Here is a 23989-nt window from a genome sequence, read left to right as displayed (position 1 = left end):
TTATTGAGTCTCTGTTGAGATGTTCTGTCTAATGGTGATAATGGTGTATTAATGTCCCCCAGTATATTTGTAGAGGTATCTATTCCTTCCTTACATGTTTGGGGCCCATTTGGGTGGGGTTGGGGAAATCTCCTGTTTGTTTCTTGTTGGTTTTTTGTTGGAGGACTCCATCCTATGCTTCACCCAGACTGTTTACCACTCTGTCTTAGCCTTCACATACTGCTTAGGTAGAGCCTACAGGTTATCCAGATGTGAGCATTTAGTGTTTTCTCAGGTCTTTTCCAGCATAACTCAGTGACCTTCTTGATTCTCAGCTTCCTTAGCTATATGGCAGAGCTTTTCAAAGCCCTGATTACCCCATGTATATGCCCCTTCCAGAGTCTTTCTTTCTTCCAGTGCATTTGGTCTGTCTGTTTCCCCTGCCTATTAGGCCTTGTCACAGGCAGCTATGGATACTGTATTTGCCTTATATGCTTTCAACAAATGTGATTTGGGAGGCTGTTCCAGTTCTGAGACATGTCCAAAGTGGGCAAAACAAAGGCAACTCCCTGAGGCATTCCCTCAGGGAGCCACCACACAGGTCAAAACACACAACTGCATTTCTTTGAGACAACCTCCATATTTCTTCCTGTGGCATTAACAAGCCTCCACAGAATATGGGCCACTGTCTCCATGACTTTTGCTGAGTTGAGGCATGATGTTGATAGGTGGGTATGTTAAAAAGACACAACACTGTCTTACTGAAAGTTAGCTGCTGCTTTATTATGGATTCTTTTGGTTGTTTTAAGTTTTCGTTAGATTCTCGAGCTCTGAAAAAGGTATTCTGACTGTAGTTTTAGCTTGATCATTGCTTTAGCAGAGGAGTTTCAAGGTTTCTTACGATGCCTTTTTTTTTTAAAGGCAAGTTTTGTCCTCTTTTTTTTATTAATTAATTTATCCCCACCCCCTTGATGCTTGCCGTCTGCTCTCTGTGTCCATTCACTGCGCTTTCTTCTGTGTCTGCTTGTCTCCCTTTGCTGCATCATCTTGGTGTGCCAGCTCTCTATGGGCAGGGGCATCAGCTCTCCATGGGTGTGGGCCAGCTTGCCTTTACAAGGAGGCACTGGGAAGTGAACCCAGAGCCTTCAACATGATAGAAGGGAGCCCAACAGGTTGAGCCACATCTTCTTACCCCTACTATGCCATTTTTGGTGACAACACCAGTTCTCAATAATTTATATTTTTAAGTCAAATGATTTACTTGAAATATGTCATCATGCTTTTTTGCCATGTATATGGCTACTCCAGTGATTGTGTAATAGTCATGGAGGACTGGTTGCCATTATGTAATTTTTCCTTTGTTTACAATATAAGTATGTTTAATCTTGGGCATTTTTTCAGATACCAATTGACTTGTCTATTTTGTGAAAATTAATTTAATGAACTTAGATAATTAAAGCTGTAAATCTGGTTTGGATGTACTACCTTTTCTTTCCCATACCATTTGATGGGTATTTGTATTTTTTCCCCCAGTTCTGGCTACTGTGAACTTGCCACAGAATTCATTGCATGGACATGTTTTTATCTATCTTGGAGAGATTTCTCAGTGTGGAATGAGCAAGAATTTTGGTAAGTTTATATTTCTGATAGACTGACAAAATGTTTCCCAATGTGGCAGCATCATTTTGTATTCTCACCAGAAATCTCTGAGGGTTCCAGTTTTTCCCTATCTTCTTTTTTGTTTGTTTGTTTGTTTGTTTTTTTTTTAATTGATTTTGTAAAAATATTACATTAAAAAAATATGAGGTCCCATTCGACCCCACCACCCCCACTGCACCCCTCCCCCCCCAGCAACACTCACTCCCATCATCATGACACATCCATTGCATTTGGTAAGTACATCTCTGGGTATCTCTGCACCTTATGGTCATTGGTCCACATCATGGCCCACACTCTCCCCCATTCCATCCAGTGAGCCCTGGGAGGATTAACAATGTCCGGTGATTGCCCCTGAAGCACCATCCAGGGCAACTCCAAGTCCCAAAGGCGCCTTCACATCTCATCTCTTCCTGCCATTCCCCATACCCATCAGCCACCATGTCCACTTTTCCCACTCCAATGCCACCTTTTCTCTGAGGTCCTTGGATTGGTCCATTGCACCTCTATGTCAAGAGGAGGCTCAGATTCCACATGGTTACTGGATGCAATCCTCCTGCTTTCAGTTGTAGGCACTCTAGGCTCCATGGTGTGGTGGTTGTCCTTCTTCAACTCCGTCTTAGCTGAGTGAGGTGAGTCCAATAAATCAGATTGTAGGAGCTGGAGTCTGTTGAGGCTCAGGGCCTGGTTATCATATTGTCAGTAAAAAGATTCAATCCCCTAAATATATCTGAAACCCCAATACCAACTACAATTCCAGTAAAGTAACATGATAGTCTTATGAAAAGAGATCCCCTCTGGGTCCAGTTTCATCACGCAGAAACACCAGCTCCAAAGAAGGGCCATCTGACATGGCAGTGAACCCTATCTGCCATGACCATAGAACCCGTGGGTCCCTTTAGCCCTCAAAGGAACCAATACCTGGGGATTGTATCTACTTTATCTGTCTCTTAGACTCTGCTCAGTTGTGCATAAGGGCAATCCTTCTGACAGCCTCCAGACTCTTTTTTTTTTAGAGACTCATAGCCATATAAACTCATTTCTCCTTTCTATTTCCCCCTTACATTAGATCAGACAGCATTTTAAAGTCATATTATTGTATGTAGACAGGGATAGTCTACTGATCCGCATCGAACCTTCAATTCAAGGTCATTTTCCAGTTGCATTATCAGTTGTTAGTTGATAGTGATCCCTCAGTGCCAGGGAGGCTCATCCCCGGGTGTCATGTCCCACGCTGGGGGGAAGGCATTGCATTTAGATGCTGAGTTAGGCTTCGAGACTGGCCACATTTGAGTAACATGAAGGCTGTCAGGAGGAAATTCCCAGGCACAGTGCTACTCTAGGCCTTGTTCTTATTTCAGGCATATAGGCTCACAAGCATAGTCATTAGTATCAGGGGCTCACTGTTGGACCCTCATTCCTTCTCGGTCCTTGCTGCTGTACTTGGGGGACTGCCGCTGCTCCCCTAGGGACCACGGCACAGCACCCCCAGCCAGGGACCCAGTACCTCCCCAGCTTTAGTTTTTAATTGTTGCCAACAATTAAACATTACCATGCACCCTGGACATATGCCCTGTATAGCTCCCTGTCAGCCATATATCCCCTGTCAATAGTATCCTATACCAGTATTCCTCCGCTGCCATTGTTGGACCACTCTGGGATCCAGAACTTCCTGAATATTGAAGCCCCAATATCATGTCAGGATCTCTTACTAGCAAAATGGGATATAGCGATGGGTTTAAAGGTTAGATATAAAATACATGTTGACTTGGAAAAATTCTACATCCTATCTTTTTCTTTTCCCTTTTTTTTTCCCCCCTAATTATTGAACTTCTCTTCACAAGAGCCCTAGACCACAGCAATTCATGTATGCAATATACAGCACTCCCACACATCCACCACCAAACCTTTTCCCTTCCACAGCGATACTCTAACAGCCTATTCACAGCATATTTAATTGAAGTGATGTACAGAGTCTGAGACAATAGTTTTCAAACCAGGTGACATCTGTGCTTACATTGTGGTGCATACTTTAGGACACGCAGTTTTCTAACATTTTTAGTTATCCTATGTTTTACATTATGGTTTACATTATCATTCTGTCGTCCCCTATATGTTTATGATGTAATATTACATATTTTATATCCATTCTTGTGTACTCTCACGAAACTCCTCTCTTACCCCACATTTACCTTGGTTACACACATTTAACATCCGTTTTCCCATCCTCTTGGTGCCCACAGTGACAGCCAACCTCCGTTTCCCGAGGAGCCACGTCCAGAGATACTTTCAACAGTGTTCAGGTCCTAAATTGCTCAGCTGCCCCAATGCCCTGGGAGCCACCCTTTCTCTCGAGAGATACAGTTCCCTCTATTTGATGGCATTAGTCCTCCCCAGGATGTGGGTCCACCCCCACTCTCACTACTTGGGTCTCTACCCAATGGTATCACCCACTCTGGCAAAATGAGCATTCAGACATTCCCCAGGAGCCCGTCCCGCATCGGACCATCCCTTCCGAGCATCCTAAACAGGTAACCCTCTTAATTATATTTTGATACGATTTTCTCAGCATTTTACTCTCAACCAACACCTAACACTCTCCTGTGTTCGTATGCTACCCCTCCCTCCCCTCACTTTTTGGGCAATATTACCCATCCGCCCATCCCCAGCCCCCCTCAAACCCGCAAAGCCCCACCCAAAGGCAACCCCTTGCCCCCATTTTATCTCTTCTTTGTGTTCATACTTACCACCAGCTCATCATAAATTCCACCCCTGCAGACGTCGGCTCACATCCTTCCTCCACCCCCCGATTTCCTGTAAGCCTATCGTTCAGTCTCTAGCTCTCTGAGGCAGCTTGTTTATTTCATATCATTGAGGTCATGTAGTATTTGTCCTTCAATGCCTGGGTTGCCTCACTCAACATAAGGTTCTCAAGATTCATCCATGTTATCACGTGTGTTTGTAGTGTATTTGTTCTTACAGCCGCGTAGTATTCCATTGTGTGTATATACCACATTTTATTGATCCACTCATCTGTTGATGGGCATTTGGGTTGATTCCAACTTTTGGCGATAGTGAACAATGCTGCTATGAACATTGGTGTACATATATCGGTTTGTGTCCTTGTTTTCAGTTCTGCTGGGTATATACCCAGCAGTGGTATTGCTGGATCATATGGCAAATCTATGGTTAGCTTTTTGAGAAACCGCCAAACTGTCCTCCAGAATGGTTGGATCCTTCTGCATTCCCACCGGCAGTGGATGAGTGTTCCCCTTTCTTCACATCCTCTCCAGCATTTGTATTCTTCTGTTTTTTTCATAGCTGCCAATCTTATGGGAGTAAGATGGTATCTCATTGTAGTTTTGATTTGCATTTCCCTGATAGCTAGAGATTTGGAGCATTTTTTCATGTGCTTTTTAGCCATTTGTATTTCTTCTTTGGAGAAGTGTCTGTTTAAATCTTTTTCCCATTTTTTAAATGGGTTGTTTATCTTTTTATTTTCAAGATCTATGAGTTCTTTATATATGCAAGTTATAAGTTTCTTATCAGATATATGGTTGCCAAATATTTTCTCCCACTGTGTGGGCTCCCTTTTTACTTTCTTAACAAACTCCTTTGAGGTGCAGAAGGCTTTAATTTTGAGGAAGTCCCGTTTATCTATTAGTTCTTTTGCTGCTCATGCTTTTGGTGTGATATTCATGAAGCCATTTCCTATTGCAAGGTCCTGTAGATGTTTCCCTACACTGCTTTCCAAGGTTTTTATGGTCTTGGCTCTTATATTTAGGTCTGTGATCCATCTTGAGTTGATCTTTGTATAAGGTGTGAGATGGTAATCCTCTTTCATTCTTCTACATATGGCTATCCAGTTCTCCAAGCACCATTTGTTGAATAGGCCACTCTCTCCCAGTTGAGAGGGTTTGGTGGCTTTATCGAATATTATATGGCTATATATGTGAGGTTCTATATCAGAGCTTTCAATCCGATTCCATTGGTCTGTGTGTCTCTCCTTATGCCAATACCATGCTGTTTTCACTACTGTAGCTTTGTAGTATGTTTTGAAGTCAGGTAGTGTGATTCCTCCAATTTCGTTTTTCTTTTTCAGTATGTCTTTGGCTATTCGGGGTCTCTTTCCTTTCCAAATAAATTTCATAGTTAGTTTTTCTAGTTCCTTAAAGAAGGCTGTGTTGATTTTTATTGGGATTGCATTGAATGTATAGATCAGTTTTGGTAGGATAGACATCTTGATAATATTCAGTCTTCCTATCCATGAACAAGGAATATTCTTCCATTTATTTAGGTCTTCTTTAATTTCCTTGAACAGTCTTGGATAGTTCTCAGTGTATAAGTTTTTTACCTCTTTAGTTAAATTTATTCCTAAGTATTTGATTTTTTTATTTTCTATTGTGAATGGTATTTGTTTCTTGATTTCCTCCTGATCTTGCTCACTATTGGTGTACAGAAATGCTACTGATTTTTGCGCATTGATCTTATAACCTGCAACTTTACTAAACTCATTTATGAGTTCTAGAAGCTTTGTTGTAGATCTCTCAGGGTTTTCTATGTATAGGATCATGTCATCTGCAAATAATGAAATTTTGACTTCTTCCTTTCCAATTTGAATGCCTTTTATATCTGGTTCTTGCCTCAGTGCTCGAGCAAGTACTTCTAAGACAATGTTAAATAGGAGCGGATGTCAATGTTAAATGGGCATCCTTGTCTTGTTCCTGAGTTTAGAGGGAAGGATTTTAGGATTTCTCCATTGTAAACAATGCTGGCTGTAGGTTTTTCGTATATACTCTTTATCATGTTCAAAAAATTTCCTTGTATTCCAATCTTTTGGAGTGTTTTTATCAAGAAAGGGTGCTGTATTTTGTCAAATGCTTTTTCTGCATCTATAGATATAACCATGTGATTTTTTTCCTTCAGTCTGTTTATATGGTGTATCACGTTGATTGATTTTCTTATGTTGAACCATCCTTGCATACCTGGAATAAATCCCACTTGGTCATGGTGTATAATTCGTTTAATGTGTTGTTGAATACGATTAGCAAGTATTTTGTTAAGTATTTTTGCATCTAGGTTCATTAGAGAAATTGGTCTGTAATTTTCCTTTTTTGTGGTGTCTTTGTTTGGCTTTGGTACTAGGGTAATGTTGGCATCATAGAAGGAGTTCGGCAATGTTCCATCTGTTTCGATTTGTTGGAATAGTTTCAGCAGGATTGGTGTTAGTTCTTTCCGGAATGTTTTGTAGAATTCACCTGTGAAGCCGTCTGGCCCTGGGCTCTTCTTAGTTGGGAGACTTTTAATGACTGATTCTATCTCTCTGCTTGTGATTGGTTTGTTAAGATCATCAATTTCTTCTTTCGTCAATATGGGTTGCTTATGTGTTTCTAGGAATTTGTCCATTTCCTCTAAATTGTCATTTTTGTTGGAATATAGTTTTTCAAAGTATCCTCTTATGATAGTCTTTATTTCTGTGGGGTCAGTGGTGATATCGCCTTTCTCATTTCTTATTTTGTGTATTTGCATCTTCTCTCTTTTTTTCTTTGTTAGTCTCGCTAAAGGTTTGTCAATTTTGTTGATCTTCTCAAAAAACCAGCTCTTGGTCTTGTTTATCTTTTCAAGTGCTTTCTTATTTTCTATTTCATTTAGTTCTGCTTTTATCTTTGTTATTTCCTTCCTTTTTCTTCCTGCTGGGTCACTTTGTTGTTGTTTTTCTAATTCCTTCAAATGTGCAGTTAATTCTTCAATTTTTGCTCTTTCTTCTTTTTTTATATATGAATTTATGGCTATAAATTTCCCTCTCAGTACTGCTTTTGCTGTATCCCATCAATTTTGGTATGTTGTGTTATCATTATCATTTGTTTCAAGGTAGTCATTGATTTCTTTTGAGATTTCCTCTTTGACCCACTGTTTTTCTAAGAGTGTGCTGTTTAATTTCCAAATCGTGGTGTGAAACCTGGGCCTCTGTCCCTTGCAAATTTCCAGCTTGACTCCACTGTGGTCAGAGATATTGTTTTGTATGATTTCAATCTTTCTGAATTCATTCAGCCTTTCTTTGTGGCCTAGCATATCGTCTATCTTGGAGAATGATCCATGTGCGCTTGAGAAGACTGTATATCCTGCTGTGTTTGGGTGTAATGATCTATATATGTCTATTAGTTCCAGCTCCTCTAATATACTGTTCCAATGTTTTGTTTCTTTAGTGGTTCTCTTTTGAGATGTTCTGTCCAAGGTAGATAGTGGTGTATTAAAATCCCCCACTATGACTGTAGATGCATCTATTGTTTCACTTAGTTTTTCCAGCGTTTGTCTCACGTACTTAGAGGCACCCTTGTTAGGAGCATAAATATTTATGATTGTTCGATCTTCTTGACAGATTTTCCCTTTCACTAAAATGTAGTATCCTTCTTTGTCTCTCACAATTGTTTCACATTTAAAGTCTATTTTGTCTGATACTAATATAGCTACTCCTGCCTTTTTTTTGGTTATTGTTTGCTTGTATGATTGTTTTCCAGCCATTCACTTTCAATCTCCATGCGTCTCTGGGTCTAAGATGTGTCTCTTGTAGACAGCATACAGATGGGTCATATTTCCTTATCCAGTGTCCCAGTCTGAATCTTTTGATAGGTGAGTTTAATCCGTTGACATTCAGTGTTATTACTTTCAAGGAATTATTTGTGTTAGCCATATTTTTATTGGATTTGTGTTTGTCATATTTTGTTTGTATTTTTTTTCCCCGTCTAGTTTGTCTTTTTTTGTTGCTCTTATACTCTCCTCCAACTCTGCCTGTCCTGTTTTTTCCTTTCTTCCTGCAGAACTCCCTTTAGAACTTCTTGAAGGGGAGGTTTCTTGTTGGTATACTCTTTCAGTTTCTGTTTATCTGCAAATATTTTGAACTCTCCATCATGTTTGAATGTTAGTTTAGCTGGATATAGTATTCTTGGTTGGAAATTTTTTTCCTTTAGTACCTTGACTATATCATACCACTGCCTCCTTGCCTCCATGGTTTCAGATGAGAAATCAGCACTTAATCTTATGGAGCTTCCCTTGTATATGGTGGTTTTCTTTTCTCTTGCTGCTTTTAGGATTTTCTCTTTGTGTTCAGCATTGGATAATTTGACGAGTATATATCTTGGGGTGGGCCTGTTGGGGTTTATGACCAGTGGAGTGCCCTGTGCTTCTTGGATATGTACGTCTGTCTCTTTCAGTAGATTTGGGAAGTTTTCAGCCATTATTTCCTGCAACACTCCTTCTGACCCCTTTCCCTTCTCTTCACCTTCTGGAATGCCTATAATACGTATGTTTGAGCATTTTGCATTGTCATTCAGGTCCCTAAATCCTAGCTGGATTTTTTCTATCTTTTTATCGACCCCTTCTACTATCTATTTGATTTCTGATGTACTGTCTTCCACATCACTAATTCTCTGCTCTGCCTCTTCTAGTCTGTTGATATTTGCTGCAAGTGTATTTTTGATTTCTTGAACTGTGGTGTTCATTCCCATCATGTCTGTTATGTTTTTGCGTATGTCTGCAATTTCCCCTCCCAGTGTTGTCTTCATGTTGTTAACCTCTTTCATTACTTCATCAAATTTGTTGGTGATAAATGTTCTGAGATCTTTCATTGCTTGTGCGAAGTTCTGCTCCCCTTCCTGATTTTTAGTTTGTTGATTGGATTCAGCCATGTTTTCCTGATTACTGATTTGGTTTGTCGATTTTTGTTGCTTTCTGGTCATCCTTTTATCTTGACGGGTTTAATGAGTTCCTTAGCTTCTTTGTCTAGTCTTGGAGATTAATTAGCTGTTATTTTTGCGTAACTGTTATATCTTCTTTTTGTCACTTTGTTCTTCTTATTCTAATTTCTTGTTGCTGGTTAAGTTCACTTTAAAGGACAGTATTAGTGCCGGGGAAAGGCAATTGTGTAAGCAAGGAAAAAGTGTAGAGTAGTATTGGTGATATATATTAACACAGCAAGAATATGAGATCTGGGAGGATGGAGGTTAGATTCATGTAGATTGTGCAGAGTTATAGCTGTAGGTAGAGTACCTATTATGAGGTAGATGACTGAATATGGGAGGAATATGGTATGAGCTACAAAGCTATTGTTTTCGTGAGAGAGGGAAAAAGAAAAGAAAGGTAACAGTTTCAAGAGTGGATACCAGACAGAAAACAAAACAAAGGTATTAAAAATTAAGAGTTAGACACTTTGTGGATCAAAGAACGGGGGGTGGAATATAGGAGAGACAGTAGATGATAGCGGATATCAAGATGCAGGGGAAGGGGGATAGTGTACGTAGCCTAAATCAGTTCACACAGAAATGAGGCAGTGGAGGATGGGAAAACCCAGCAAATGTGAGGTGTTCCTGTAGCACCTATTGTATACTTGAATTAAAATAAAATAAGTGGAAAATGAGGGACAAGAGGGAGAGAGAAAACCGAAAAAGAAAAACTAATAATAATAAAGAAAAAAAGAAAGACGAGAAGAAAGAAAGAAAGAAAAAGAGGGTGGGCAAACGGTGGGGAACAGGTAAGGGGAAGAGAAATACAGGTATACACGAGCCACAATTGCAACACTATCTAAAACAACAACGAAAAAACCCCTAAATAACTGTATAAAAAAAGGACTTTGGTGGACACGCTAGGAGAAAAGACTAGGGGATAATGCAATATTAGCAATCAGGGCATCAAAAAGAGTAAAAAATAAGATAAAATGAAAATAATAACAAAACAATATGAACCAATAAAGATAAAATGCAAACGTTAAGGCCCAGGGCACTCAAGGATCCCAGGTAGACCCCAGGGCGTGATGGATTCAGGGGTGGCAAGTCTGAGACACTGAAGACTCAAGAGGTGTGAGTCTGGGGTGTGGACCACCAGAGTCCAGGGGACCCAGACCTGGCAACCTCAAATCTGGTCAACAGGAAGCTTAGGAGCCCCGCAGTGCAACACAGCCCTCAGGGATCCCTGTAGCTGGGTGCCAGCCCCATGGGGGAAGCCAGATCCGCAAACTCTATATTTAATGTCTGAACCCTGCAAATCACCTACTCCTCAGGGTTTCAGCCTTTGGACAGCTCCCTCCCTGTGCTCCCACGCAACGGCCACTAGAGGGCGCCTCTACACCACAGCCAGTTCAATGACCCAGATCCCAAGCCCCGCCGGGTGGGCTGGGCTTAAGCTGGAAATGCCGAAAACAGACTCCAAAACCGGAAGTCCCAAACTTCGCAAAATATTCCCCAATCGGCTTCCGGACGTGTCCCCCTCCCTCACTGGACCCTGCAACAGTCTCCCAATTGTGTCCCCTTATTGCCAAAAATCCAATTCCATTGCAGATCGGCAGCCGGACCTGTGGGGATGGGGCTCCAGGCGGAAGCGCTACCACCCCTGTCCGCAACCAAAACGTCCCCCGCTTCACAACAAAACACCGTCTGTCTCCCCAAATCGATCTGCAAGGAGTCCTGTCCCATCAACCCCTCACCAGTCCACCTAGTACCCGCAAATTCCTCAGCACTGCAGAGCCTCCAAAAAAAGGGAAAAAAAAAACAACCCCTGGCCGCGGCGGCTCCCCGAGCTGCAGCAGCGACCGATACCGTGGCTCTGCCCACCCAAGGAGGGAACTTTCCGCGCCGAGCTGGGACCTCCGTTTATATATTATAGACGTATCCTCTCTGTTACCTTCCCACCAAATCGAAGTCCAGACACCTTCCAACCAGCAAAAATCCCCAAAACAGCCCGGTCCCAAAGAGCCTTCAATGCTGCCCAGCCGCCCCCTGCAGAGACATTACCAGGCAAGTTCACTCAGCCACCATCTTGCCACAATCTCTAATCTTCCCTATCTTCTTTAACACTTGCTATTATCCCTCTTGATTATAGCCATTCTAGTGTGTGTATAGTGGTAGCTCATAGCAGATTTTAATTTGTATTTCCCTAGAGATGAAAAGTATTGAGCGTTTCTACTTTAGCGAATGTCTATTCACATGTTTTCTCATTTTTAAGTGTTGTCTTCTTATTTAGTGATAAGAGTACTTTTTAAATTTTGAATACAAGTCGGCTTTCTGACATATTTGCAAATATTTTCTTCCAGTATGTGGCTTGTCTTTATTTTAATGAATCATAGACCTAAAATGATAAAGCATCTAGATTAAAATACTGGCAAAAATCCTTGTGACCTTGAGTTATCCAAAGAGTCTTAGATGTGATTCCAAAAGCACAAGACATAAATTAAAAGATAAACTATTGAACATCATTATAATGAAACATTTTGGTGCCTTGAAAATACCATGCTAGAGATGTTCCAAAACAAGAAAGTGGTGAAAATTAATCAATGTAATAAATATACTCAAATGTTGAAATGTCCACTTTCAATGGGTGAATATATGGTATGTAAATTACACCTTAATACAGCTGTAAAAAAGAAACAAAAAACAAACTCAATCAAAGCAGTGATTACCCAGAAAATAAAATGAAGAAACTAAGGAAAATTAATGGGTCCTAAAAGAACTAATGACTACAGAGGTCTCCAGCAAGATGATCAAGAGAAAAAGGCATCAATAAATCACATTCGAAATAAAAGAGGCTAAAATTAGGCATAATATATATTTTTAGTAATTCTGTGAGATTTAGGTAAATATCTTGATGCCACATCCTTGGAAACATAGATGAAATTGTTAATTTCTATGAAAACACAAATTATTAAAATTGATGCAGTGCATCACTTCAACATGTGGACACTGAAGGTGTTGAAGGATGAGGCTGCAGTGTGGATGCCACATGGACCAGGTGGTGGTCCCAAATGGCATTAGGCGTGGAGTTCCTGAAGACCAAGAGAGTAAGGTCAGAGAGTGAGCTAGGGGGCTGCATCATGCAGGCAGCTGGGAAATGGAGACCAGATAGAGCCTGGGAAGGAAGATGAGGGGACAGGATATGGAAGAGTTGAGGTGAGATCTTGAATTGCCAGACCCTGCTTTGTGGCCTGAAGTAGGTGATGTCCAGGGAATGAGGCCCTTCCTTTCTCCACAGAGTGGACAGACAGTTCCCAGCACGCTGTGGTGACAGTTGCCCTACTTGAATGGGCATCAGAATAGTCAGCCCCTCTGAAGGGCCATTTGGGCCATCTGTCAGCATTGAACCCTCACACTTCCACAGAAAAGTTTTATACACATTGACGTTGTTATACTCTTCTCTGTGTGTAAGAGACCAGGTCTTTAAGGTTGAGAACGATAAAAAGACGGAAAGGTGGAATGGGAAAATGCTTATGAATAACAAAGAGAGAAACTTTAGTGAGAGATGGGAGTGGATGTGGCTCAAACATTTGGATGTGGGAGGTACCAGGTTTGGTTCCTGGTGCCTCCTAAAAACAACAACAAAAACCAACAACAAATGAAATAACCAACATGGGGAGCCAGTGTGGCTCAGTATTTCAGTCCTGACTTCACAAATATGAGGTCCAGAAATCAATGCCCCATCATGGTTCCTCAAACAAAAAAGAGAAAGAGAGAAGAAATGGCTGCTTTCTCTTGTTTGGAATCCGCTTATTCTGAGACGTTGACTTGTGCATGGGCCAGAGCAGCAGAAGGGATGGGGAAGCTTTGGGGACAGTGGGGATAGAATTAGGGTTGAGGGAGACCTTGGGCTCCTGATGTTCATTGCATGATGTAGCCTGACCCCAGGGTCCAATTCTGTCCTCACCGCTATACTTCTCTTCCAGGATCTCAGTCAATTCATCACTGCAATTAATGGGTCTAGGAGTTCCAGCATCCCTTTTCCAGCCCTCCAATATTTTAACTGTGGCCAAGGATGTATGCCTGTGTCTTGTTCTTTAAGAAGACAGTCACTGTCTCCATGTCTTTCTTTCCTGGCATTGTTTCGTAGATGGCCCAGTATTACATTTGCCTTGACATTGGGGAACACCTGGAGGGCCTTGAATGTCCTAACTAAAAGTTCACCTCCCTGTTCTGCTCTCATATAAGTCTCCTAACCAAGTGATCCTCCTTTTCATGGGCACCAGGTACAATTCCTGCTCACCCCTCAGGAGCAGGCTTTAGGTCCATCTCAGCCTCCATAATCACTCAAACAAATCAATCCCATCTTCATGCCAAGAACCAGGAGTCATCTCATCCTTTTGCTCCCTTTCACAAAGCCTGCCTCCCACAGCCACTCCTTGTGTGCCATGTGATCTCAAGTGCAACACTAGTGTGACCCTGCATGGCATCCTGTGTTCCGTTCTACAGGTTGTTGTGTATGTATGATTAACCATCCGCTGTTGATCTCATCTCTCAGTGGCAGGTGTTGTGTGTTTGGCCCTCCCCTAAACCCTAGAGGGGAATCCCTGCCTTATCAGTGGAGTGAAGGTGAGACTATTGAAACATTTCTTCCTTCCCTCATCTCTTCCCTGCCTTTTTTTTCTAATGACTGCTCATTTCCTTTCTCCTTGTCACCTTCCACCAATCACATTGCTCTCTGGTATGGGAACATTGGAGGACTGATCAATTCTACACTACCACCATCTCCCATCAATTGATTGAATCAATTCATCCTATTCAAAGGACATGTGAAAGGGGCCTGAGGTTGTGTTGGGCTTTGATTCAGGAAGAGCTCTTGATTCTTTCTTCATTTTACAAGGTGTTTCTTACCCCTACCCCACAGAAACCATGGCTGCCATAATAAGTGCTGAGAGAATTTCCACATGACAATGGCATTTTCTATTCTTGGTAACGTTATGTTAAGTGCAATTTTAGGCCTCAGTTGGTGAAATGTGGAGTAGGTATCCCCCAGCTATACCTAGAGGTGTCTCCTTACTCAGATACCTCTCAACTGGGTGTGGCATGTACCTACACCAGGAGCTATGTGCAGAAAAGGAGCCAGCCCTAGCACTCCAAGCTTTGAAGATGGTGAGAGGGTTAATTCAGAGGCCACTGTAATAAAACAAGTTTGGCAATGAGGGAAGAGGTAGGAGTGTCCTATCTGTGGGAGACATATCCATTCAAATGCCAAAAGCGTTTGAGAGAGTAGGGACTCAGTGATTACTGCAGTCTCATATTGGAAATCAAAGGTCTTGCCTGAAATCTCTCAGCTTAGGAAGTCTCAGAACTGGATTCAATACATGCGTTGGAGCTTTCAGACCAGTGCTGTTTCCACGAGGCACAGCTGCTTTGTCTGAAAACAGCCACTCTATTTTAACCCACACCCAGTTTTGAATGGATCACTCCCTGGTATCAAAAAGTTCTGTTGGTGACTGCCTGAGTCCGTTTTCTGGAGCCACTTCCATAGAAAGGGGCAGGATTGTTCTCGAGTGAACCAGTTGTCTGACCTGTTCTCAACAGAAACAGACCGAATGAGTTTTACTACATAGAGGGTCATTGTCTGTTGTAACATCTGTGTTCTGCCATCTGTGAAAGAAGACCATCTTGTATCATTTATTTTCTTAAGTTTAAGTGCTTCAAACCTGAGACAGTTGCCAAATCATGTACGTGGCCACAGCTTAGCTTTGGGCCTGAATGAAGCATCAGGAGAACCAATTTCCAATGGTGGCACTATCTGCAATGTAGAATGTTTCCTCCCAATGTGTTTTGTAGGGGGTGAGGAAGGAGATTATGTAGGTTCTGAGGGGGTGATTTTGAAAGATGTAAGAAGGAACCTGACCAATGTGTTACCATATTACACTCCTGAAAACTAGGATATGAGATGGATGAAAAGTGAGATAATATTTACTGAATGGAGAATTATCAAAGGGCCCCAGAATTAATTGGAAAAACTAAAAAGAAAAGAATGGAGGAGCACAGTAACTATTTATTATTATAACGTTCTAAATTTTTAAGTAAAATATGAAGAGGGAAAAGAGAAAAGCAAGAGACAATAGTAGGCAAAACCCAAAACATTCACAATAAAATTGGCACAAACTCTTTTGGGAAAAGGAAATTTAATTAGACTTGTCTAGGAATGAGAAGCCCTTCCCAATCGAGAACAGTGCATATATAGAGAAATACGTTTTTACTTCCATATACCAGCTGGCAAGGAAATTACAACAAGGATGATGAACACCAAGCTAAAAATAAAGTGGTCTTTTGAGTTCTTCCTTGTCACTGTCTCTCAGGTGTGTGGCTCAGAGTATTTGATATTTCTAAAGCTCTTCATAATGCTATCAAATACCACTAAAATATCTTCCTGGTTCTTATGCTTTATGTAAATTCTGAGGAGTGACCCAAGTGCTGGCAGGGGTTGATGAAGTGATGCTTTGGTACTTCCCAACTGTCAGCATCTGTGAACTGACTAGAATCTCTGCACTTCCTTTGTGCTTTTTACACATCCACCAAAATGGCCAAAGTGAAAGTCAGAAGATACCAATTATTGGTGAGGATGGGGTTGAACTAAACTCTCTTGCATGGTTGGTGTGAGCATAAGGTGTGCATTCCATTTGGAAAACTCTTGGTCAGTATTCACCAAAGGTGAACTTAAGCATCTCCCATGACCTGTTGATTCCTCTGTATGAAAATACCCAGTAGAAATGCTTGCACAGTTCCAGGAATACACATTTCCAGGAGTGTACATGACAGCATTATTCATAATTTCCCAAACTGATAAACTATCCAAACACTTATCAACTGTGGAAGGTATAAATTCTAGCATGTTTCAACAATTGTAAGCTTTTTCTCTGTAAGTACGAATGATCCTTAAGTACATACACCTATATGGTGAATATTACAAAAAGTAAAGCAAAAGCAGCAAAGTACAAAGGAATCACGATTTCATTTCTTGGAGCACAAAACCAGTTGAGATTAATTGATGTTATGAACAGACAGGACAGTGATGACCCTTAGGGATGTGAGCTTCTGGACTAGAAGGGGCCACGAGAGAACTTCTTGGGTGCTGGGTTCCGGTAAAATTTTAGAAAATTTCTTAAGTAAAAAAGTTACTTTTTGTCCAATATGTGAATCTCAGTAGTGCTGTGTGCTTGCAAATATGGTAATCGAATACTCCATCATAAACCCCAAAACACAGAACTTTACACAAAGCATGGAAGGTACATTAAGATTTTTGGGACAAGTTTTTTCACAGCACTGAAAAGCCCCTGTCCAAGCAGAAGCGTCCAAGCATTCCAGTGAACCACATGGCTGGGACTACCCACAGCAGCACTGTCTCACACTCCCCTGAGTGATCTCTGAGATAATGGCAGCAGAGTCATCTGCCACTACTCCTGTGCTGAACATCTCTCCAGTCAGTTGAAAGGCTGTGTGTTAAAAGTATTATTGTATGGGGAGCTGTTGATTTTTGTTGTTGTTGATCTCAATCTATGCCCTCTCTGTCAGGGACCTGTTTGCTTCACTGAAAAATCAAATATTTATAGGAAATGCCCAAATTCTTCTTTAGTATGGACTGGAACTCCTTTAATTCCTCTGACTCTTTCTCACATGTATAACACAGATTGTGTCCAGCATTAATTATTTCAAATATGTGTGAAACCTGACTTTGTGGTACCTTCCACTGGTACCACCCTGTTCCAAGCCACCCAGTTGACTCTCACCTGAACCCTGCAATATCCTTCTTCCTGCTGTCTCAGGTGCCCTGTTTTTCCTGTAGTCTATACTCATCCAACAGAAAGGTAGTGTTAAAAACCAAATCAGATCATGACCCCCTTTACTCTTTGCTGTCCATACCTGGATCATTCAGTGAAACCTAGAGTTCTTAACACTGTCCAACACAACCCTCCCCAGTCTGTGCCCCACCCCCCTTTTGTCAGGTCCTTGTTCCCACCTGCTGACTCCATTCCAACAGCATTATATTCCTAACTTTTCTCAGGCACCATTCGTTCTTCCTTAATCAGAAGTAGAAAACTCAAAAATGAAGGTACAAAAGTCTGGCAAGTTTTAGAACAAAATGGAAAAATCACTTCAGAAATGAAATGTAAACTAGGAGAAGCGCAGCAAGAAATAATACCTTAGGAAGACCTGAAGGTGATAAAGAAGAAATTATTTAGAAGATCTGAGATAAAAATTATTCAAGGTAAACATTAGTATTTGAGAAATTTGACAAAAGTAAAGGTCTACAGAAGACATCTAATATATGAATGATTCTAATGCCTGAAAAAGAAAATCAAAGAAAAATCAAAAAGAAGATATAAAGATTACAATTTATTTTTATGTGGAAATAAAAAGAGAAGCTTTGAAATTTAAAGAGAACCTGAGCATAGACTCAGAATGACTTATGTCAAGACATATCCTAGTAAAAGTACTGAGTTTTAAAACAAAAAATCCTTTGTGCATCTGGAGAGAGAGGGAAAAATGATAGATAAAGAAAACTAAAATAGAATCTCATGAACCTTTTTTACAGTAATAATTTGTTTTACATGTTTAAGACAATTGAGGGAAGAAATAGTGAGCCATAAATTTCACATCGAGCAGAAACTGACTTTGAGGTCTGAAAGGCACTGACATCCAAGTCATCATGTAAGATCTGGGGACCTATTCCTTCCAAGATCCCTTCGGGACAAGTGAGCCAACTCGAGACAACAGAATTCTTATAAAGAATTTGACACTAGTACAAATGGTAAGATCTAAATATGCAGTTGCTTTGCTCAACTAAGAGAAAATAAGGGTTCCCCGAGAGAGGACTTGAATGTCTTATGATAATTCATTAAGTTTTTTGTTTAGAGTCCTTTCTATATATGTGCTTTATTTTATAGAATAGCTATTTTAAAAATGACTAGTAGAAATAAATATTGTTTAAAGTAAAAATCACCAATATTAAATATAAAGCATGTCTCTAAGACTGATGGTAAATCTCTGCTAATCACAAATTAAATAACTGGTTCCAAGTCATCTGGCTGACAGAGGTGTATTCATTGATGAGGGGTAGGGAATGTCTTGTTCTTTGGTGTCATGTCTGATTTAAGGCTCCCAACAGTATCCAAGCTCCAGCATCTTGGCTGTCAGGACCTCAGTGGTGTGTCTGGTCCACACAGCATCTCCGTGTGCATGTTTTGTCTCTTTCCCTCTTCTTAGGACACTAGTCATTTTGGTTTAGCACTTTCCTTGTTTCCCTATGACCTTGTCTTAACTTGGTGGCAATTCTTAAAGTAAATCTTTCCAAATAAAGTCACATTCACATGTAATGGAGATTAGGACTTCAACAGTTATATGGGGCAGTGTGGCAGTATATAACAGATGTGCTACTATAATGGTGGATACAAGGTATGCATTTGCAAAACCATGTAGAATTGTAGAATACTAAAAGTGAACTTTAATGTAAATCCCGAACACTGATAATAATGTATCAATATTGGTAAATTAATTTTAGCCAATACTGAATTGAATGCATAGTGTTATTGATAAGACAATTGTAGGAACACTGTGCGGGCTGGCTGCTGGGTGTGTGGAAACGTGTTGTACTATCTGTTCAATTTTTATGTTAATCTAACACTGTCCAAAAAATGGAAGTGTATTAATTTAGAATAATAATAAACTGGGGACACTTTTCCATGGATTTATCTGTTTTACTTAGTGTTAACAAATGGCTAAACTAGCTAATAATCATTAGCCTGCAATGCTGTCTACATTAAATGTGAACCATACTTTTGTTGTAAATGCAACGGTAATTCTGTGCTTGTAGCATAACTGTGTGAATTAGTTAATTTAGTGTTTCACAGATGAAAAAGGAATTTTCTCCTAAATACTGTACACTGAATAAACCTCAATCATTATTTTTGAATGTACATGATGTTTTACATTTCCAGAGTACCTTCTGTGGACAAGGTGGTTGGAGATATCCAGTTGTGCACCTTTTCTTCAGCCAGTATCCCGTGTTGATGCTACTGTCCTGACAAAGCCTGTGGGATGCAGATATTTTGATCAGGGAACTCCTCTGTGTTTTCTGTTCTTGTGAGAAAAGAACCTCAGAAATGTATGTATACTAGAGAGAGCTTTTGAAATCTTGTTCACAGACAACCGTGGGAAAGTTATATTAAGTTATTCACAGTTCATACTAGAACTTCTTATTCATCAGTTGCCCAGGTGACACTATGAAGCAAACTTGGGCTTCAGGAAGATCTTACAGTTTTGTGTGCTCTTAATTGCTCAAGAAACATATGACTGGGAAGATAAGTTCACTTAGACGGGACAATGTAGCAAAGTGGCACAGCACAGTGACCAAGAACATAGCAGATGCTGCCTGATGACCTAATTCCCACACAGGCCACCTGAGCCAGGAAATGTTATGTCACCCCTTTGTGTTCAGTTGCCTGTTGTGTGATGTGGAAATATTAAGTGGGCTTCCTTATTAGTATTAGTATTATTAGTATTATTAGTGTTATGTTATGAGGTATAACATATGAGTAAATGTTCCATGTTTTCCATTATTAAATGTCTAAAAGTATAAGCAGGAACTGTGGCTGTGGTCACCTCCAGAGAGGGTACTTGCATGGCTTCAAGCCAGATGAATATGGACACTACCTTTTTGCCTCCTCAGTCTGGATGATTTCAATTGTCTTATCTTTAAGTTCACTGATTATTTCTTCTGCTTGCTGCAATCTGCTGTTGAACTGTTCTAGGGTATTTTAAATTTATGTTACTGTGATCTTCACTCTTCTTTGTTGACCTTTCCTAATTTCCATCTCTATTGTCATCTTCCTTGTGTTCCTCTATTGTGTTACTGATTTCCTTTAGTTCTTTTTCCATGTTTTCCTTTAACTCTGAGCATTTTAAGGACTACTACACAAGGTCTTTTGTTTCTCATGCTTTGTACTCCTTTTTGCTTAGTTCATCACTTCCTGTTTCTTTGTATGTTTTGTCATCATCTTGAAACCTGAGTATTTTGATATATTAAAGTGCTATCAATGGAATTTAGACTCTTCAGCATCTATCCAGGTAGTATTCTGACAGTTTTCCTTGAATGTCAGGAAGTAGCAAACAAAAGTAAAAGTAGGAAAAACAGAAAACACCTTTCCTTGTCTTTGCATGTTGGTCTGCATGAGTGCACTCCTTCAGAGCTCATCCATACAGTGAATTTAAACAGTAACTTTTTAAAAATAAAGATTTATTTATTTATCCCCCCCCCCAAGTTTGTCTGCTCTCTGTGTCCATTCACTGTGTGTTCTTCTGTAACCGCTTCTTTCCTTATCAGCGGCACCGGGAATCTGTGTTTCTTTTTGTTGCATCATCTTGTTGTGTCAGCTCTCCATGTGTGTGGTGCCATTCTTGAGCAGGCTGCACTTTTCTTTCATGCTGGGTGGCTCTCCTTACGGGGTGCACTCCTTGCATGTGGGGCTCCACTAGCGGGGGCACCCTGTGTGGCAGAGCACTCCTTGCGTGCATGGGCCAACTCCACATGGGTGAAGGAGGCCTGGGGTTTGAACTGTGGACCTCCCATGTGGTAGATGGATGCCCTATCCATTAGGCCATATTCTCTTCCCTTAAACAGTAACTTGAAGCTAAAGTATAGGGGCCTTGCTGGTCCTTTCTGCACACACATATTGTGTTGGAAGTATGTGCACAGATATCAAGGTCCCCTTTTCTCGAGGAAACAATTTCCACATGATCCATCATGCTTCATTGTGTCTCCTACAATGAGCAATCCCTGGTTCAGGCAGCCACTTGACTTCTCTCCCTCAGGATTCTGTATGAGAGCTCTGTGAGCTAGCTTCAACACACAGGACATGGTCTGGGACAGCAAGTCACTCAGGTAACTATGAGATAGATTGGTCCAGACATAGATACTCACAGTATGCACACAAGAGTTACTCAGCTCCCTCCAGAACTGGAACCAGGATCAGGGATCCACACTGTGAGCCAGAGTTCTCTGTGCCAAGCCGTGGAAGGGGTGGTAAAGCGGCCAGCCCATGTGCTACAAGATCGTACCACTTTCAAGTAGCCATTTTCTTGATTTGGTCTTATCCCTAGTCCTGCAATCCTTTAACTCTTTCTAGAGCTTCGATAAAGATGTTTCTGCCAGTTCTTGCTGGTTGTTCAAATTTTCTGCAGGGGGCTGTGAACTGAAGCTTCTCATCCTGCCATCTTGATAATTTCAGGGCACAATGATTTTTTATTTTGAATGTTGACACTGACAGTTGTGCCGTTTCATGTGACATATGTCAAGATGACAAACAGTGACACATTCATATCCTAAATCACACTGCCCAGGCACACTAGCTCACATGACCTAAATAGAAAACATTTGATTCAGTGATGGTGGAAACATGGTAAGTGTTTTGTCTGGAAAGAATTTCTTTTACCATACACCCTATCCTTGATCCCACATGCAAGTGGTAATCAGTGTACCCCACTATACTAAATCCCATAAGAAAGCCATGACTTTCTGTTCATCTAAATTTTCCCTTAAGAAGTGAGTGATTCTATAATGCATACCTTTCTGCTTGCTCTTTGAGTCACCTGCAATTACAGAAAAGAAAACACTATGGAATAATGATGTATAGGTCCTGTGTACAGTGTTTGCATGGGTCTTTTGCTCCCTTGGTGCTTTAGAAAAGCAGATGGGAAACAGTGATTGATCAAGCAAAGGAAAACTGATATTAAGGATGAGGCTACCTATATATAGTTTGTGCTTCTTATTATGAGTGCCATCTAGAAACAGGTGTCAGTTAGTAGGAGACCCCCATTTTACACTCCCCCAGCGAGGATATTATATATATCTTCTATTGTATAAATGGTCAAGTTTTCATATCTGAGTATGATTTAAAATAAATATATCAAAAAAGCTACATTTCTACCTCATACAAACCAAGGCAAACTTATCTTGGGATTTAATGGGACCTTCATGTTTGTCCTGACACCTGCAATCACATCCAACTGGTCCTCTAGGGAAGGTAGGGGACAGAGTGACTGTCAGTACATTGGGTTGCTGATCATGAATTGCTCAGGGAACTTTGTATGATTCAGACAAGGGATTTGAGTGAATGGACATGGTTGCTTAACAAGGATGCAGTGAACTGCTGCAGAGCCAACCTCCTTGGTGGAAGAAGGATGGTAAAGGACAGGAGCAGAGGGTTGTGGGGAATGGAGTATATGGGAACCTCTTATATATTTTTTAAATTAATTAATTTATTTTTAAATTTATACCCCCCTTGTGCCTTGCTTGCTATCTGCTCTCTGTGTCCATTCACTGCACATTCTTCTGTGTCTGCTTGTCTCCCTTTGCTGTGTCGTCTTGAACCTGGGCCCTCATACATGGGAAGTACACCTTCATTAACACATGATATTATGTGTCTTCTTTATAGCCATACTAGTGTGTGTGTAGGGGTAAATGCAATTTTAAATTGCAATTTTAATCTGTATTTCCCTAAGGATGAACAGTGTTGAATATCAATTTTTTGTGTTCTTTAGCCAGCCATTTATCTTTTTTGGTGTAATGTCCATTCAAATATATTGCCCATTTTTAAAGTATTGTTTCTCTCCTTGTTATTGAGTTATAGGAATACTTTATATGCTTTAGGTACAACTCTTTTATCAGCCATATGGTTTGAGAATATTTTCTCCTAGTCTGTGGTTTATCTTTTTACCTTTTTTTTTTTAAGAATCATGGACCAAATAGTAACAGCTAAAACTATAAAATATCTAGAAGAAAACACAGGAGAAATAATTGTGACCTTGATTTAGGCCATGAGTTCTTAGATATGATTCCAAAAGCATGTTCCATAAGGAAAAGAAAAATTAGACATCAAGCAATTGTCCAAAATGTCTCAGATGTGGCATACTTTTATTTATTATTACAGAAGTTTTTTTCTTTGTGGGCTTCTTTAAAATTAAACAATTTTGCACTTCAAATACACCAGGATAGAAATGTTCCAAATCTGGATTGTGGTGGTGGCCAACCAACCCAATAAATATACTAAAATTATTGAATTGTATATTTCTAGTGGGTAAATATACAGCATGTAAATTCTGTTTTGGTAAAGCTATAGAAAACAAAAGCAAAAACAACCTCAACCTGAACAATCATTGTCCAGGAAAATAAAATGGGGTGCCTCAACAAAATAAAAAATGGTGAAAGAAAGACATAGAGAAATGTCCAAAAAGACTATCAAGAGTGAAGTAGACATGGCTCAACTGATAGAGCATCTGCCTACCATATATGAGGTCCAGGGTTCAAACTCAGGGCCTCCTGGCCCATGTGGTGAGCTGGCCCATGTGCAGTGCTGCCTCACACAAGGAGTGCCATGAATCACAGGGGTGTCCCCCACATAGGGGAACCCCATGCACAAGGAGTGTGCCCCACAAGAGAGCCGCCCTGCATGAAAAAAGTGCAGCCAGCCCAGGAGTGGTGCTGCATACTCGGAGAGCTGACACAGCAAGATGACACAACAAAAGGAGACACAGATTCCCAGTGCCACCGAGAATGCAAGCAGACACAG

The 23989-nt window shown here is 40.6% G+C and overlaps 1 long non-coding RNA gene across 4 annotated transcripts in view; it reads left to right on the top strand.

Moving 5' to 3' along the window:
• The window catches only part of LOC131277428 (uncharacterized), a 345246-nt gene that overhangs the window by 289984 nt on the left and 31273 nt on the right, over positions 1-23989 (top strand). For 3 of the 4 annotated variants that reach the window (XR_011648155.1, XR_009184594.2, XR_011648157.1), the window contains 2 exons: positions 1513-1608; positions 19361-19527. This is a non-coding gene — a long non-coding RNA (uncharacterized lncRNA). Of the gene's footprint in view, positions 1-1512; positions 1609-3878; positions 4167-19360; positions 19528-23989 lie in introns of all 4 variants that reach the window. The other variant, XR_011648156.1, reaches the window with a different exon arrangement.

The sequence above is a fragment of the Dasypus novemcinctus genome, assembly GCF_030445035.2.
Source record: "Dasypus novemcinctus isolate mDasNov1 chromosome 19 unlocalized genomic scaffold, mDasNov1.1.hap2 SUPER_19_unloc_1, whole genome shotgun sequence".
NCBI lineage: Eukaryota > Metazoa > Chordata > Mammalia > Cingulata > Dasypodidae > Dasypus > Dasypus novemcinctus.
Note: the sequence above shows the minus strand (reverse complement) of the source record. Positions and strands in the feature narration are given on the sequence as shown.